Below are 17,006 nucleotides of genomic sequence, written 5' to 3' on the forward strand. Positions count from 1 at the left end.
TTTCTTGGAAGAGTTTGAGAAGAATAGGTATTGAATCAATCTTCTTTAAATGTCTGGTAGAATTCACCTGTGGAGGCATCTGGGTCTGGACTTTTGTGTTTTGGAAGATTTTTGATTACTATTTCAATGTCCTTACTAGTCATCAATTTACTCAGATTATCCATATCTTTACAGTTCAGTCTGGGAAGGTTGTATGATTCTAGGAATTTAATCATTTCTTTTGGGATGTTCAATTTTTGGCATATAGCTGTTCATAGCATTCTCTTACAATCCTTTGCATTTTGGTGGTATCCATTATGATTTCTCTTTTTTCATTTCTTACTTTATTTATCTGAACCTTCTCTCTTTTTTTTCCACAGTGAATCTAGCTAAAGGTTTGTCAATTTTATCATTTGAAAGAATCACATCTTAGTTTCACTGATCTTTTCCATTGTCTTTTTAGTCTCTATTTCATTTATTTCTGCTCTGATCTTTATTATTTCCTTTCTTCCCCATGACTTTGGGCTTTGTTTATTTTTCTTTTTCTAATTCTTTTATGTGTAAGGTCAGATTGTTTATTTGAGATTTTTCTTTTTTCTTGAAATAGGCCTGTATTACTATAAAGTTCCTTCTTAGTAATGCTTTTGCTGCATTCCATAGATTTTGGTATGTTGTGTCTTCATTTTCATTTGTCTTCAGGTATTTTAAAATTTCTTCTTTGACTTCTACATTGATACCACAGTTACTCGGTAGCATGTTGTTTAGTCTCCACATACTTGTGATTTTTTCAGCTTTCTTCTTGTAGTTCATTTCGAGTTTCATGCCACTGTGATGAGAAAAATGCTTGATATGATTTAAGTCTTCCTAAATTTATTGAGGCTTGTTTAATGTCCCAACATATGAGAGAATGCTCCATATGCACTTGGTAAGATTGTATATTCTGATGCATTTGGATGGACTGTTCTGTATAAATTTAAGTCCATCTGGTATAATCTTTCATTTAAGGCTGCAGTTTTCTTGTTGACTTTCTGTCTGTATATTCTATCCATTGATGTAACTGGGGTATTAAGAGTGCCCTAGTATTACTGTGTTGCTGTCAGTTTCTCCTTTTAGGTCTGTTAATAATTGCTTTATATACTTTGGTGCTCCTATGTAAATAATTGTGTGTTTTTGACAGATTGTCTCTTTTATTATGATATAATAATATCATCTTTGTCTCTTGTTAACTTTCTTGGCTTGAAGTCTATTTTGTCTTATATGGGTGATATGCTTTCTTTAGGCTGCTGTTTGCTTAGAGTGTCATCTTCTATCCCTTTTTCTTTGTCTTTAGGGCTAAGATGAGTCTCTTGGAGGCAGCATATAGTTGGGTCTTGTTTTTTAATCCATCCAGCCACTCCGTGTCTTTTAATTGATGAATTCAATCGATTTACATTAAGGGTAACTGTATAAATGAGGACTTAGTACTGCTACTTTATCTTTTGTTTCTGGTTGCTCCATGGTTTCCTTTTCCTTGTGTTTCTGTCTGCTGTTTTCATTGGACAGTTTCTCGGTTTCTTCTTTTTTATGTTTTGTATTTCCGCTCTAGATTTGTTTTATGGTTACCATGAGGTTTATACAAAATGTCTCATAGATAAAATAGTCCTTTTCCTGATGAAAGGACCTTATCTTCAGTTGCCTACATAGGTTCCATCCTTTTCCTCTTCACTTTTAATGTTTTTATTGTCTTTAATTCTCTCTTTTCATATTGTAAGTCTGTTACCACACTGAAGTAGCTATAGTTATTTTTACTGGTTTTCCTATTAACCTTCATGCTATAATGAAGTGTTTAACATCCTATACTGATAGAGTTGCAATTTTCTGATTCTTTCCTTCTATTTATCACCTATAAGTTTTTTGTACTTTTGTCTGTTTGTGTTAGGTAGAAGAGCTCCTTTCAACATTTCTTATAAGATAGGTCTAGTGGTGATGCACTCCCTCAGCTTTTGTTTGTCTGGGAAAACCTTAATTTCACTCTCACAGCTAAAGATTAACTTTGCTGGATAGAGTATTCTTGGCTGGCAGTTTTTATCTTTCAATGTTTTGTTATGTCATTCCACTTTCTCCTGGCCTGTACATTTTCTGCTTAGAAGTCTGCTAATAACCAAATAGGAGTTCCTTTACAGGTTATTGTATTTTATCTCCCCTGGTTGCCTTTAAAATTCTTTTGTTATCATTGACTTTTGACAGTTTTAATAAATGCGTTTTGGAGAAGGTCTTTTTGTATTGAGATAGTTAGGTGTTCTCTTAGCTTCATGAACTTGTATATCTAGTTCCTTCCCCAGGTTTGGGAAGTTCTCAGCTATTATTTCTTTAAATAAACTCTCTGCTCATTTCTTCCTATATTCTCCTTCTGGAACACTTATTATCCCTATGTTACCTTTCCTAATGAAGTTCTGATAGAATTTCTTTGTTTTTTTTTTTTAAACACCTTTCTTATTTAGGTAAAGATTTCTTTAACTTGGATTCTAACAATTCAGCTTGTTGGTAATTAGAGGTCTTTCTTTTCTTTTTCAGTAGGTGGTGCTACAGCACACGTTTTTGGTTTCTGCCTCTGACTATATTCAAGAATTGGCACTTTGCTCCCACCACTGCCTCTGCCATGGCTGTTGCTGGTGCCCTCATTGTTGCTGCTTGTGCCTCTGGGGTTGCTGGTGTCTTGCTGCTGCTGGTGTCCCTGCTCTTGCTGGCATTGCCACCAGAGGTACCAGGATGGCAGGTGCCTCTGCTGCATCTCGGATTGTTGGGTTTGTGGGTGCTGCTGCCATAGGTGGGGGGGCCAGAGTCATGGGTACCACTGTGGCTAGAGGGACTGGAGTCACAGACTCTGTCGCTGCTGCTTCCAGGTTCCCTGTGGGCACTGGAGCCACTATAACTGGGAGGCCAGAATCATGTGCACCACCTTTTCTGCTGCTACAGGTTTCCTGCAGCTGCAGGCCCAGCTACCACACCGGGACCTGGGTCACGGGCAGTCCCCTACCTCCTCTTTTGTGCTCCAGTCCACCCACCTTCATCTGTACAGATGTGTGTCTCTCTTGGTATCCAGGTGTGTGGGGCAGAGAAACCTTTGCTGAATTATGAATATTTTACTAGGCGTAGATTAAAAGAGAGAGACAAAGGGAGCATCTCACATGGCCATGATGCAGATGTCACTCCACGAGTTCATGTCCTTTTGACTAGACAAATTAAATGCTGGGAACTGAGAGAAACTGTGACTGATTCAGACTGCTGGAGCAATGACAGTGATTCATGGCAATGGGAACTACTCCTGAAGCCTAGGGATGGACCAGTGTAGTTGGAAAAAAAAAATGCAGTTAATAAATAAATATTTACACCAAAGTCCAAAAAAGCACCTTCTCATTGTGAGCAAGATCAAAAGTAGCTACCAAAAAGCACAGTTTATTAGCACTTAGAAATGAAACCGGGCCTTCCAAATATAAGCAGGCTGAAGGTAGATGTTTCCTTCCATTTCTTTCTTAAAACTCAAAAATCACAATAAGGGATTTAAAAATGTATCAGAGTGTACATGACAGTAGATGAGAGAGACCCATATTTTTGAAGCTAAAAATGCAATACATGCATAGTACTGATCTAGAAGTCCATAGAAATGAAACCTGAGTTTGTGATAGAGTAAAGCAGAAAAGTCAGGGAGAAGTAAGCCTGAAAAGACCTGGGCAAAGGGGGCAGGGGTGGGGTAGCTACCGTGCAAAAAAGGGGGAAAAAGTACAATTAATGAGGACTCCTTTCTCCTGCTTGGATCATATAATTTGACATCCAACCATATACCAGCCTAACCTCTACCATGTGTGAGGTTGGAGCATTCCTCCCTGGGAAAAATCATGTATACTCAAGAGAACTACCTACTGGCAATGACAATTGGAGGTCTCAAATTAAAACAGCCAGGCTGCTGGCCAATCTTCCTATGGAAAAGCCTGCCTGTTGACAGGGAACTTCATCTCCAACTCAAATACAGATTTTCTAAACAAATTTTCAGTGTCTGTCTATTTTGCCAAACCAAGATATCTTGTGATGTCCTTTCTACAGTCATTCCCCTGACCTCTGTTAGTCTGATGGACTCCTCTTCTTTTTCAGGACTCAGCTCCAATGCCAACCCTTTCCTGGTTTCTCAGAGAATAAGCACAGCATCCCCTGTCCCTCATGCTGCATTATGCCTTATGACACCTTACCGCTTTCACTCCTGGGATCCAGGTCTGTCTCTTTCCTCATGTGGCCAAGGATCTGTCAAAGGCAGGGACCATATTCTCTTCAGGTCTGTATTCCCAGCCTCTATCCCAGTGCCTGGAGCAAACAAGGAGTGTTTCTTTCTTTTCTTTTTTTTTAAATTGACAGTTTACAATGTTGTGTCAATTTCTTGTGTACAGTATAATGTTTCAGTCATACATATACATACAGATATTCATTTTCATGTTATTTTTCATTATAGGTTACTACAAGATATTGAATATAGTTCCCTGTGCTATACAGAAGAAACTTGTTGTTTATCTATTCTAAAAAATTATTTTATTTTTCTTGTGGGGAGGTAATTAGATTTATTTATTTTTAGAAGAGGTACTGGGGATTGAACCCAGGACCTTGTGCAGGCTAGGCATGTGCCCTACTGCCTGAGCTATACCCTTCCCACTTTATATATAATAGTTAGTATCTGCAAATCTCAAACTCTCAGTTTATCCCTTCCCACTCCTCTACCCCCAACCCCGCCCTGGTAACTATAAGTTTGTTTTCTATCTCTGTTAGTCTGTTTCTGTTTTGTAAATATGTTCATTTGTGCCTTTTTTTTTTTTTTTTAGATTCCAGTCCTATTGGGTACAGTAGGAATTTATACTAGCTATACTAGCTAACTTGAAAGAATTCTCTTTGAAGCTTAAGCCACTATGAATATAAAATAAAATTTTAATTTCCCAAGAAATTATTAAAACTATGTATAAAGGAATGTTACCATTATACTTATATCATTGAGAAAGTGGGAATCCATTGGGAACAGAACTGGTATAATGTGCAATATAAAAAGTATTGAAGAAAATTCAATCATTTCCTCAAAATACTTATTTTTTCATTCTCTATTTATATCTTTTTTCTTTACTAGTCCACATTTAGAGGCCATGTGATTTTTTTCTCTTTATATAATGGGTATGATAAATATCTATAACTTTCAGTCTTCTATCAACCAGGCAGTGACATGTGTCTACTGGCTAGCCATTTCTTGTGTATGGAGTTGAGGACTTTGAGAACAGTCTTAGGGACCACTTTCTATTGGGAAACTTTTGTGACTAACTTTGGGGAACTCTAGGGATTTATGAGTCATGTTTCTAAAGCTTGCTCTTTAACAGACAGAGGCCTCAATGAGCTGTCGGAATAGACTAAATGCTGTTTTTCTTTTTCTTTTTTAAAAACTACAAAAAATAAATTTATTTACTCTGATAGAGAGTATTTATCTACAGTAAAGCAATAACAACTAATATTGGTCAAATATTCAAAGTTTTTCACCTATAACTGTGAAGGAGAGAAGAATGTTCATTATTGCACTTTAATTCAATATTAAATTTGGTGTCCTGGCCACACAGTAAAGCCAAATGGGGGAAAACACACTGGATAGGGAAAAAAGTGCAGAAGGCTGGAACTTTCACTTGAATATTCCAAAGCAAGCCAAACCATAGTATACAGTTTAGAAATTTTTATATGCGTAAAATATAAGGCAGACTCTGAAACTAACTCTAAGAAAAAATTAGCAATTTATAAAAGAAACTGACAGACTACAAAAGAGATTTCTATTTTGCTAGACTGTAAATATCCCATTTGGACATTAATTCAAGATATTTAATAGAAGGACCACTTCCCAGATAATGTTAATGTTTTAAGGACTTTAAATTTTAAACACTGATTTCTCTAGGACATATTCTATCATTTGAAGTAGAAATAACATCCAAAGAATGTCTTAGTAAACAATAAACTGATTTTTAACTATATCATCTATGATCAATTCAGCAAAATAGAGAACAAAAGTGACTCCATATTATGTTTTCTTTTACTTTAAACTTTGTGTTCTATTGCTTTTGCTACAAACTAAGAACATTGCCTAGAGCCTGAATATACATGACAGCAGATTCTCAAGGCTCTGGCCTTTAAAGGTATAACACTTTTCCATTCATACAGAGATGAAAAATTGCAGAACAGAGCAAAATATTTGTCTTGTTGCAGGTTTACAGGAACATAAGTGACCTGACCTATTGGACAGCTGCAAGAACAAAGGCATCCCACACCAAAGATTTTGCAACAACCAATCATACTCTCTCTCCTTTTAATATAAAAGAAGTCTGAATTCTAAGATGGTTCTTTGGGACACAAGTTCAGCATCTTTTCAGTCTGCTGGCTCTCTGTTGCTATTCCTTGCTGCAACAATTCATCTCTTGGTTTACTGGCCTGTCCTGTGGCAAGCAGTACAAGCTTGGACTCAGTAACATCAGTAAGTTTACTACACCTTTCCAAGCATTAAAATGGATGACTTACACAGCTTTTCAGTTAGGAGAGGTGGGGGAAAAAAGGCAGGACAGGCAAATGATCTGCAGTTCAAAACCCAAAGTCTTGTCACTTCACATTATATCTCACCTGTTCCAGACACCATCCAAATGCTGAAAACACAAGACAGTTCTCAGAAACAGTATTACAACCCAGTGATAGCTACATGATCCAATTACAATTAAAAAGCCCTCTATAAAAAGAAGTCCATGTATTCACAGCTATGGTGGAATCTCAAGCTCTTCCGTAGATTATTGGAAAAAACATAAATAAATTAATAAATGCAAAAAAACCCACTTTCGGTAACATGGCAACCCACCTTTTTTGCTAGTCAGACTCCACCAGGCACCTCAGTACTGCCGAGATGTTCTACTGATTTTCGCAGCCCAGGCCATGAGGCCCCCCCAACAACATCCTGAACTGTTAAAGAGGCTGCGTCTGTCAAGCACGGCAGGATCTTCATGGCTTCCGGGGAGTCACTGCCCAGTCTGCACACCACATAAATGGAGAGAGAGGCCCCTTCCCGTGCACCCTACTTCCCTTCCTGGATTCCTTCTCCAAAGTGGTTCAGGCTATCTGCATCCCTCCCTCCCAAACGTTTCAAAGGGATGTGTAGGGCATGAGGCAGATGACGGATGTCCACCTCTACGTGAGGCCTGATATCCGGCTGCAGGTGGGGTGACCCAGAATCCAGAGGCACTGATAGTCGATGACAGAAACTCGCTGCTCCGGGCTCAGCAACTGCAGGGAGCGGCACTTCTCGGTGGCTGAGGAGTTGCAGAAGGCTTCGTAGTCCTGCAGGTCAGCCACAGTGGGCCGTCTCCGCCAGCTGCACAGCCGGGCCTGCACCTACGCAGCTGCACACAGCGGAAACGTCCTCCGAGGGCACGGAAGAGCAGCACGCTGCCGCTGCAAGAGGGGCCCAGACCTGCAGCCATCCTCACCCCCAGCGCCTGCCGGGGGCCCAGGACCCCAGTTACCACAGCAAACACCCTGCCAAGCGCGTAGCTGGTCACCATCTCCGCTGGAGGTGGCTGGGGGAATACGCAGCACAGCGAGGCCCACCACAGACTGGTCCACAGGGCGCTGGCCGACAGGAGAGGCCGGGGCTGGCACACACGGTCCTTAGCCAGGTCGCGAGGGGGCACGCTGTGGGGGCAGTCAGGCACTGCATCGCGGAGCGCCGAGGCTGGCGGACGCGCACGGCGTAGGGCACGGCGTAGGGCACGGCGTAGGACACGGCGTAGGGCACGGCGTAGGACACGGTGTAGGGCACGGCGTAGGGCACGGCGTAGGACACGGCGTAGGACACGTAGTCTGCCGCTGGACGGAGGCTGCGCAGTGAGGTGCCGCCTGACGCCCTGGGCGTGACGGGCAGTGCCTTCTCGTGCAGCCCTTGGCGGGCCGGGCTGCTCACTTCTACTCTGTCGCAGCCCACGAGGCCCAGGCGGGCGACTCTGGCCTCTCAGGTACGAAGCCAGTGGGCAGCCGCGTCCCCTGAAGCCTACGACCAGCACGGGTGAGGTGGCAAAGCGCAGCTGTCCCTGCACGCCCAGCTCAGGCCGCACCAGCAGCCGGCTGTAGCGCAGAATACCTCACCTCGGGACAGGGCAGCCTTCAGCGGGAGGGGGGACGCCGGAACTAACCGCTCTGACCCCTGCTTTGCCGGAAGAGCCTCCGCCAGCCTCTGCTTCGGGGAACTCGGCACCGACTCCCGCTGGGCAGCGTCAGCCTGCAAGGTGAGCACCTCCTCCCTGGCAGCCGTGGCAGCCTCTCCTGGAAGTTGTCCAGTGCTGCTTTTCTTATTACGACTGACTACACAGTATCTCTTCCTAGCTACATAACCCCACTGATTTGTCTGGATCATTATGCTTATTTGGGGAATACTTCAGTTCCATAAAATTGTGTAGACATACTAGAAAAAAGTAGGTATAAATATAATGCATGTCAATGACCCATGTTTCATTTAACTGGAACTTCTTGAGGGCAGGAATTGTCTGTTGTGTTAGTCACTGTATTGCTAATATGTAATTGAATACAGAGTGATACAGAGTGGATGCAATACACTAAGTATTTGCTAAATGAGTGAAACACGTAATTGTGGTAAACATTTCATTATCTCCTTGGATATAATTTTCATAATGCTATTCTAAATTTTCGACCTATTCAATAGTTTTTATTATTTTCTGAATTTTTAAAGACCTTCCTCCATAATCCAGACAGCGTGGTATTGGTGAAAGAATAGACAAATCAATCAATAGAGCATAAGAGAGAATCCAGAAATAGACCCACCTATATATATAGTCAACTGATATTTGACAAAATAGCAAAGGCAATAAAAAGTCTTTTCAACAGATGGTGCTAGAGCTGGACATTCACACACGCGCACACACACACACAAATAGAATCTAGACACAGATCTTCTACTCTACATGAAAATTAACTCGAAATGGATCACAGACCTAAATGTAAAATGCAAAATTATTAAACTTCTAGAACATAACATAAGAGAAAACCCAGATGGCCTTGAATATGGTGATGATTTAGATACAACACCAAAGGCAGGATCCATCAAAGGAAGTATTGATATGCTGGACTTCATTAAAATTATAAATTTACGCTCTATGAAAAAAAAAAGGTCAAGAGACTGAAAAGGCAAGCCACAGACTGGGAAAAAAATATTTACAAAAGACACATCTGATAAAGAAGTATTATCCAAAATACACAAAGAACTTTTAAAACTCAGCAATAAGAGAACAATCTGATTTTTAAAATGAGCCAAAGACCTTAACACGCACCTCACAGACACCTCACGTAGATGGCAAATAAGCATATGAAAAGATGCCTCACATCATGTCATCAGGGAAATGTAAATTAAAACAACAGTGAGATATACTACACACATGTTAGTATGGCCAAAATTCCAGAATACTGACAACGCCAAATGCTGACAAGAATGTGGAGCAAGGGGAACCTCTCATTCATCACTGGTGGGAATGCAAAATGATACAGCCACTTTGGAAGACAGTTTGGCAGTTATTTAAAGAATTAAACATTCTCTTATCTGATCCAGCAATCTCACTTCCTGGTATTTACCCAAAGCAGTTGGAAATTTATGTCCACACAAAAACTTACACACAAATATTTGCAGTAGCTTTATTTATAACTGTGAAAACTTGGAAGCAACCAAAATGTACTTCATTAGGTGATACATACAGCAAATGGAATACTATTCAGCACTAAAAAGAAATGAGCTATCAAGCCATGAAAAGACATGGAGGACACTTAAATGCATATTACTAAGTGAAAGAAGCCAATTTGAAAAAGCTGCATATTGTACAATTCCAACTATGAACATCCTGGAAAAAGCAAAACTGTGGAGGCAATAGAAAGATCAGTGATTGTCAGAGGTTAGGGGAGAGGGAGAGATGAATAGGAGGGACACAGAGGAAAATTCTGTGTGATACTGTAAAAGTGAATACATGTCATACATTTGTCCAAACCCATAAAATATACAACACCAAGAATGATCCTGAATATGAATCAAATACCTAATTCTTCTTCTGCAGGTCTGTTTTTGGACATTCTGTTTGTTTCATTTGTTTTTCTGTTTATTTAAGTATGATTGCCATACTATTTATTGAGGCAGTGTAAAATATTTTAATTGTTTAACATGGAAAAGCTCTTTCTCCTGCGCTGCTTTTCTTTTTTTCAGAGAAATTCTTAGGGCTCAGAATTTAAAAAAAATTTTTTTACAGCTGCCTAGAAATTCATTGTATGGATGCACTTAATTCATTCAACTAATCACCTATTTATGGACACTTGGTTATATTCTTTTGATTTTACAGACAATGCTGCATGTATGTAATTTTACAGATATTCAAGTATTTATAAAGAATTAGTTTAAATAAATATTAAATAAATGAAATAAATGTTTATTTTTCCATATGGACTTTTACAAGCATCACCTCAAATAATTAAATAATACTGATGTTTTATTGGGATTTTGCAAATTAGCTTACAGAGAATTGACATTTATGATATTGATTCTTCTTATCCAAGAATGGGTATACCTTTCCATTTGTTTGAGGCATTTTTGTATATATCCTTCATTAGTATTTAAAAATTTCCTTCTTATGTCACTTACACATTTCTTACCAACTTTACTCCTAAGCATTTTGTTATTTTTGTTTTTATTTAAGTGGGATCTTTTTTTTTCTATTATATCTTCTAAGTGACAGTTGTTTATGTTGTTAAAAATACAAAATTCAACTGAGTAAATTTGAAGATCTAATTGACTTTATTCAGTGATTCAAGAATCCAGCAGCATCCCGTCTAGCAAGTAGAAAGGGACTCCAAAGAGTTGCAGAAAAGGAAAGCTTTCTTTAGATGGAAAGCAGCAGGGAAAAGAAAAAGTGCATTATCTCATCTTTCTCTGGGAGGTGGAAGACGTCTCCCAGGCAGTTTACCTCACTATAGCTGACCAGGAAATTCCAGATTGACTGGTTAAATTCCTGGGGAAGATTGAAACTGCATTTGGCTTAGGTATTAAGTTTCAGTTTGGTGATGTGGGCTTATCACGAGTCACTCTACTTTGAGCCTGTTGTCTCTTTTTTTCTTAGCAACATATAAAAAGCTATTGATTTTTATATTTTATTAATGTGCTCTGCTTCCTTATGGAATTCTCTTATGTTTATGGGAATTTTCCAATCAATTCTCTGGATATTTCTAAGAAGTCAGTCATATCATTAATAAATAGTGCTGGTTCTCTCTCCAGCGTTTATACCTCTAACTTCTTTCCTTTCTCTGATTGCATTTTGCAGTGCTTTCAGGACAATCATGCAAATAGTAGTGATTGAGGATGTTCTTGACTTGAATGGTCACCACTGGTGTGCTTCTCCTTTAAGAGTGGTTAATAGTTTTCAGTGGAGATAGACTTATTTTATCTTCTGATATTTATCCATATCTATTTATATTATTATATTCATATTCCACTATCCATTTTCATCAGGAATGGATATGAACTTTTATAAAAATGTCTTTTCAATGACTGTGGAGACATGTGATTTTTGTCCTTTGATGTAATAATATGGAGAATTATATTAATATATTTCTTAATATTAAAACAGTCTTGCATTTCTGTAATAACCTTCTTTTGGACACAAATATATTTTCCTTTACTGAGCTGATGGATTCCAGTTGGTAAAATTTTATTTAGGATTTTTTATTATTATTCATTAATGAGCTACATTTGTGGTTTTTTCCTTTCTTCCTCCCTTTCCTTCTTTTTCTCCTTCTTCCTACTTTTCTTCTTTCAAACTTTTCTAGTTTTGATTTCAATTTTGCTTTCTCAAAAATAATTGGAAATATTGAAATAGCCCCTTCTTTTTCTATGCAACAGCATGGACTTAATCTGTTACTTAGAATTTTGGTGAAACTATTTGTGTCTTGTGTTTTTGGGGGGAGAGTTAGTTATTGTTAACATTCTTTGTTTCTTCTATGGGAATTTGTTTAGATCTTCTATATATTTGGGAATTAGTTTTAGTAATTTTTTTAAAGAAAATTATGTACTTAACCCAATTTTGTGAAGTTTATTTCCATGGATTTGACTAAACAACTTTCTTGTGGATTTTTAATTTCCTCTCTTTAAGTGATTATTTATGGGCAACATTTTTTTTTCATTTTTTCTACATTAGGTTGGTTAATAATTTATCTATCTTGTTAGTATTTTTTCTTCAGAGAAACAGTTTTGCACTTTACTTATTAATTTTATCATTCTATTTATCTTTTGAAAAATTTTCCTTCTCTCTTTTGCTTTGTTATTGTTTTTCTAAATCCTTGAATTGTGTGCTAAATTTGTTCTATTCTTTTTATTTATTGGTAGATATATGTGTACATACATCTTTATTATAATTTGTTTTTATGTATGTAATGTGCTCCTGTAATTTTCTTGTGAACTCTGCTTTAGTTTATCGTCAGTTTAGATATGCAGTGTTTTCATTATAGATGTTTTTAGATCACCTTTAGTTTTGGTTTTTATTTCTTTTTTATGTAGTTGTTAAAAAGAGGTATTTTAGTGTTACTGTTTCTTAAAATTTTTATTGCAGTGAAATCAGAAAGTATTGCCTATATCCTGCATTACTTTCTGAAATTTATAGATTTTTGAAAGCCAGTATGTAACCAGTTTTCCTGGACGTTTCATGAGCATTACAAAGGAAGATATTTTATCTATTTTTGGCAGAGTTCAAATATAATACATATACTTTATTAATTATGTTATTTAGCTCATCTGTGTACTCATATTTGTCCATTTGAATTGTCATGTACTGAGAAAGTAAAATTGAAGTCTCATAGTAATATATATTTTTATTTCTCTTTGCATCTACTATGATTTTTGCTGTATGTATAGATGCTATGTAATTTGGTTCATATTTATTTTTGATTATTTTAATTTAAGTATATATGTGTATATATATATAGAAAAGTGCATTAGTCATGTTACCATTTGATGAATTATTTCAAAATGAACATATTTGAATAACCACCACCCAAATAAATACGTAGAATGTTACCAAAGTTGACTAACCAAATTTTAAAAATCGAAGCTTAATAACTTTACTGGGTAGGATATGTTTCAGTGTTGACCGTATAGGAGATAAGAATACGCCACTCCAAAATACACCTCTAGAAAGAATATGCCTCTTTGGCATAGGAATATTTTGAAAAAAGAGCAGCCACAAAAGAAGCTCTGAAAACAGAGTAGGTTACCCTTTTGTAAGGGAAATGTGCATTTATAAATTTATGTTCTTCATTTATAAGAGTCTCTCTCTCTCTCTCTTTCTCTGTACCAGGAAGAGAAGGATGATTTTAAATCACAAGAGACTCATTAATGGAGAAGGCAAGGACTTAAATCTGCATAGTAAGCCTTATTCTGCTTTACCGTACTTTTCCTGGTCATTGTCCCATAACTGGCCTCCCCCACACCTTTTTTTCTTTGTTTTTGCTGAGATGGTATTTAAGTCCAAATTTTAAGCCACTTCTATCATATATATATATGTATATATGCCACTTATATCATGTATATATATATAAATCTATATACACACATTTATATAAACTTCTGTTTGTTTTTCTCTTGTTAATTGTGTTTTGTTACAATGTCCCCAGTCTAGAAATTAGAAGGGTAGAGGGAAAAGGATTTTTCTCTACCCTTCAGCTATTTTGATTCAGTATTCTCTGGCACATACTGTACTCTTACAGTCTTAACATCAGGGAATGTGGTTGAAGTATATCTTTTATATTGGCTCTGTTTTATTTATTTTTTTATTTTAATTTCTTTTGGGAGGATGTAATTAGGTTTATTTATTTATTTAATTTTTTTAGAGGAGGTACTGGGGATTGAACCCAGGACCTTGTGTATGCTAGGCACACAACCACTTGAGCTATACCTTCTCCCCCCATCCCCCTGGCTCTGTTTTATTTTGTTCTTCTACTTTGGGAAATACAGTTATGCATATGTTGGATCTCTTGCTGTCTTCTATGTTATTTTCTTTCTAATTCCTTTTAGCTCTTTGTTTCCATTTTATCCTGCTCATTTTCCACTTTGTTCTGCTCATTATTTTGATTTCTACCCTTTTTGTCCCTTGCTTGGTTTTCTGTATATTTTTTAGCACTTTTCTTTCCTTCTAATTTTGCCTTCATTTCTGCTACAAATTTTTCTTCTGCTTCTTTTCTTAAATCTGTCAGATTATATTTCTTCTCCTCTTGTAGTTTTGTCATTTCTTTTCTGAGTTCTTTTGTTTTTTGCTTAGGCCTTCTTTCATTAAGGAATTAATGCATTAATTTTACAATACAATTCACGGTGAAATATATGATCATAATTTTCATCTGCTTTGTTGATATTTTTTGTTAAATGCTTTCTTTGTTGCCAAATTTTGCTGCCATTTTCATCCTCTATCTTGGAGTATCTTTGTGACAGTTTTTTGTTTGTTTGCTTTTTAGTTTCTTTTAAATTCATTCATCATTGAGTTAACTGGGTTGTTCTTGGTCTGTTCAGGCTGCTATAACAAAAATACAATACACTGGCAGGCTTATAAACTGTAAATATTTATTTCTGGAGGCTGGGAAATCCAAGATCAAGGTGCTGGCAGATCAGGGTCTGGTGAGGACTGCTTTATAGGCAGCTGTCTTTTTGCTGTAAACTCACATGGCAGAAGGGATGAGGCAGCTCTGTGGGGTTTCTTTCAAATGAGGGTATTTGTTCCTCGCACAAGGGCTCTGCCCTCATGACCTAAGGTCTCAAAGGCCTCACCTCCTATTACCACCACTTTGCGGGGTAGGATTTCTAAATATGAGTTTTGGAATGACACATTCAGTCTACAGCAGGGGTTTTCCCTGGACCTGCTGTGGATGTATGGGGTTGTAGTGGGGAGATGCGTGGTGTTCCAGGTCAGATGGTTATCAGAGCACAGAGATTCTGGGGCGCACCATTGCCATGACCCTGGTTAACATCCAAACTTAAGAACTCAGTGCTAGAACAGGAAATTATGTTACATTTTGCCAACGGCATAAATTTGCAAGTTCACGTGTTCATTCTTCCTCTGCTTTCCCAGTATGTCTTAAAGTATGGAGAAACATGTTTGGTCTCTGTGTGCTACACATACAAGTGTGTGTAGGTAATGGTGTGGGTGTGAATGTGCCTGTGGGTGTGCACTCGTGTACTTCAGCAAGGACACGAATGGCAGGACAGAAAATGCAGTGGAACTGTGCCAATTTGATTGGTTAATCCTCTTTACCAATTGGAGTGAAACAGATAGATAATTGGTTAGAATTGAAAGACTACAGATGCAAAGGTAATAATGGACAAATATTTATCCTCCCTCCTCCCCTATAGCTCATATCTCAGTAGTTGTAACGCTCAAGATGGGCACACTGAGCTTTGAAGTATTCAAATATAGAGTACCCATAAGAGAACAATCACATGTGGCTGGAAGTGAATAGAGACAGAATAGCATTATTTATTTCAGACCTAAGTAGTAATAAAATGACTATATTTGATTTTAGTGCAAGTGGTTCCAACTAAATTTTTTCTTACTAGGTTTCATTAGGAAGCCAAAACAAAGAAAAATCTTACTGAAAACAGTAGGTTTTAAAATGTAATACAAATTTTTTGACTAATTCATAACATTAGAGTCAAATTTAGTCAACTAACTTCACCTGAGATTAAATTAATTGTAAAACATTGCACAGAGTGGCTTAGGATCACAAATATATAAATGTAGTGTCCTTTCTTCTTGACCTCGTAATTTACTAAAGCCCATGAACCATAATCCAAAAATAAGTTGGGTGAAAGGTAGATATGGGTGAAGGAGAAATTAATCCTACCTAGGGAATCATAGAAGGCTAGTGTTGGGAAATGGGGGTGTGGAAGGGTAGATTTTGCAAAGCAGACTTAAAAGGGGAAAGAGCTCCACTAATCCTTGGGTTTGGAGTCTGTTGGGGGTCTTGTGAATGTGTAATATGCTCAAAGAGGTGGTCTTGAGGTGATAGTCTATAGCATGGGAGACATCCTGATAAGCAGAAGCAAAATTTTGAACTTTGAACAGTCATAATGCTCATTAAGATCATTTTTCAAATGAAGAAACTAAGGGGAAGAGAAATGAATAGATTCCGTTGACGTCTCAGCATTATCAGACACTGTGCTGGGATTGAAACCACGAACTTTTCTGTTCAGTGTTTCTCCCAGTACACACATTCCCTCTAGAAGACAATGGTCAAACTGAAGAAGGCTTTGCATGCCGGAAAAGGAATATGGAATGGATCTGGGATGATTAGATCTGTAATTAGGAGATATTGGCAAGAAGAAGAGGTAGATACAGGAATCAGGCAAAATCTGGGTTATCATAAGAAAAACATACCTCAGTTCCATTTGAAGTCTCACAGTGCCTTGGTTAGATGGCATATTTGCTAGAATGCTTTCTGACTTTCTGGTTTAAGGAACTGTATGGACAGGCAGGATAATACAAGTATTTATGTCTATATTTGCTGTATGGGACATTAGCAGATATAACAGAATCAAGACCTGCCCATCTAATACAAAGACCTGGCTTTGCCCACATGAGTTATCCTGACTATGTCATATGAATGGCTTTCACTCTTAGGACATTTATCCAAGAGGTCTCTCCTCCCAAGGCAGCCCTTTTGAAAGGAAGTAGCAATCTAAAACAAACAAGTACTTTATGCAGGCATAAAATCAACACGTGTAATTTAATAATCAGACTGAAACTCATTGCTATGGTTTCATTCAATATCAGCACTTAAGTACAGCCTTTCATATTTTATTACTGTTTTCCTCCTCCATCAACAGCTGAATACATTTCAAGTTCATCTTTTGTACAAGCAATCAATTCTCAGAAAAACTGGCTGCCGAGCTTACAGCTTGAAGAAAATAAAAAGAG

At 37.7% G+C, this 17,006-nt stretch overlaps 1 pseudogene; it reads right to left on the bottom strand.

Annotated features, from left to right (window-relative positions):
- Positions 1-6,226: 6,226 nt before the first annotated feature.
- Positions 6,227-8,416, bottom strand: LOC105066710 (adenylyltransferase and sulfurtransferase MOCS3-like; annotated as a pseudogene).
- Between the last annotated feature and the right edge of the window lie 8,590 nt (positions 8,417-17,006).

This window comes from Camelus bactrianus, chromosome 1 (genome assembly GCF_048773025.1).
Source record: "Camelus bactrianus isolate YW-2024 breed Bactrian camel chromosome 1, ASM4877302v1, whole genome shotgun sequence".
Taxonomy (NCBI): domain Eukaryota; kingdom Metazoa; phylum Chordata; class Mammalia; order Artiodactyla; family Camelidae; genus Camelus; species Camelus bactrianus.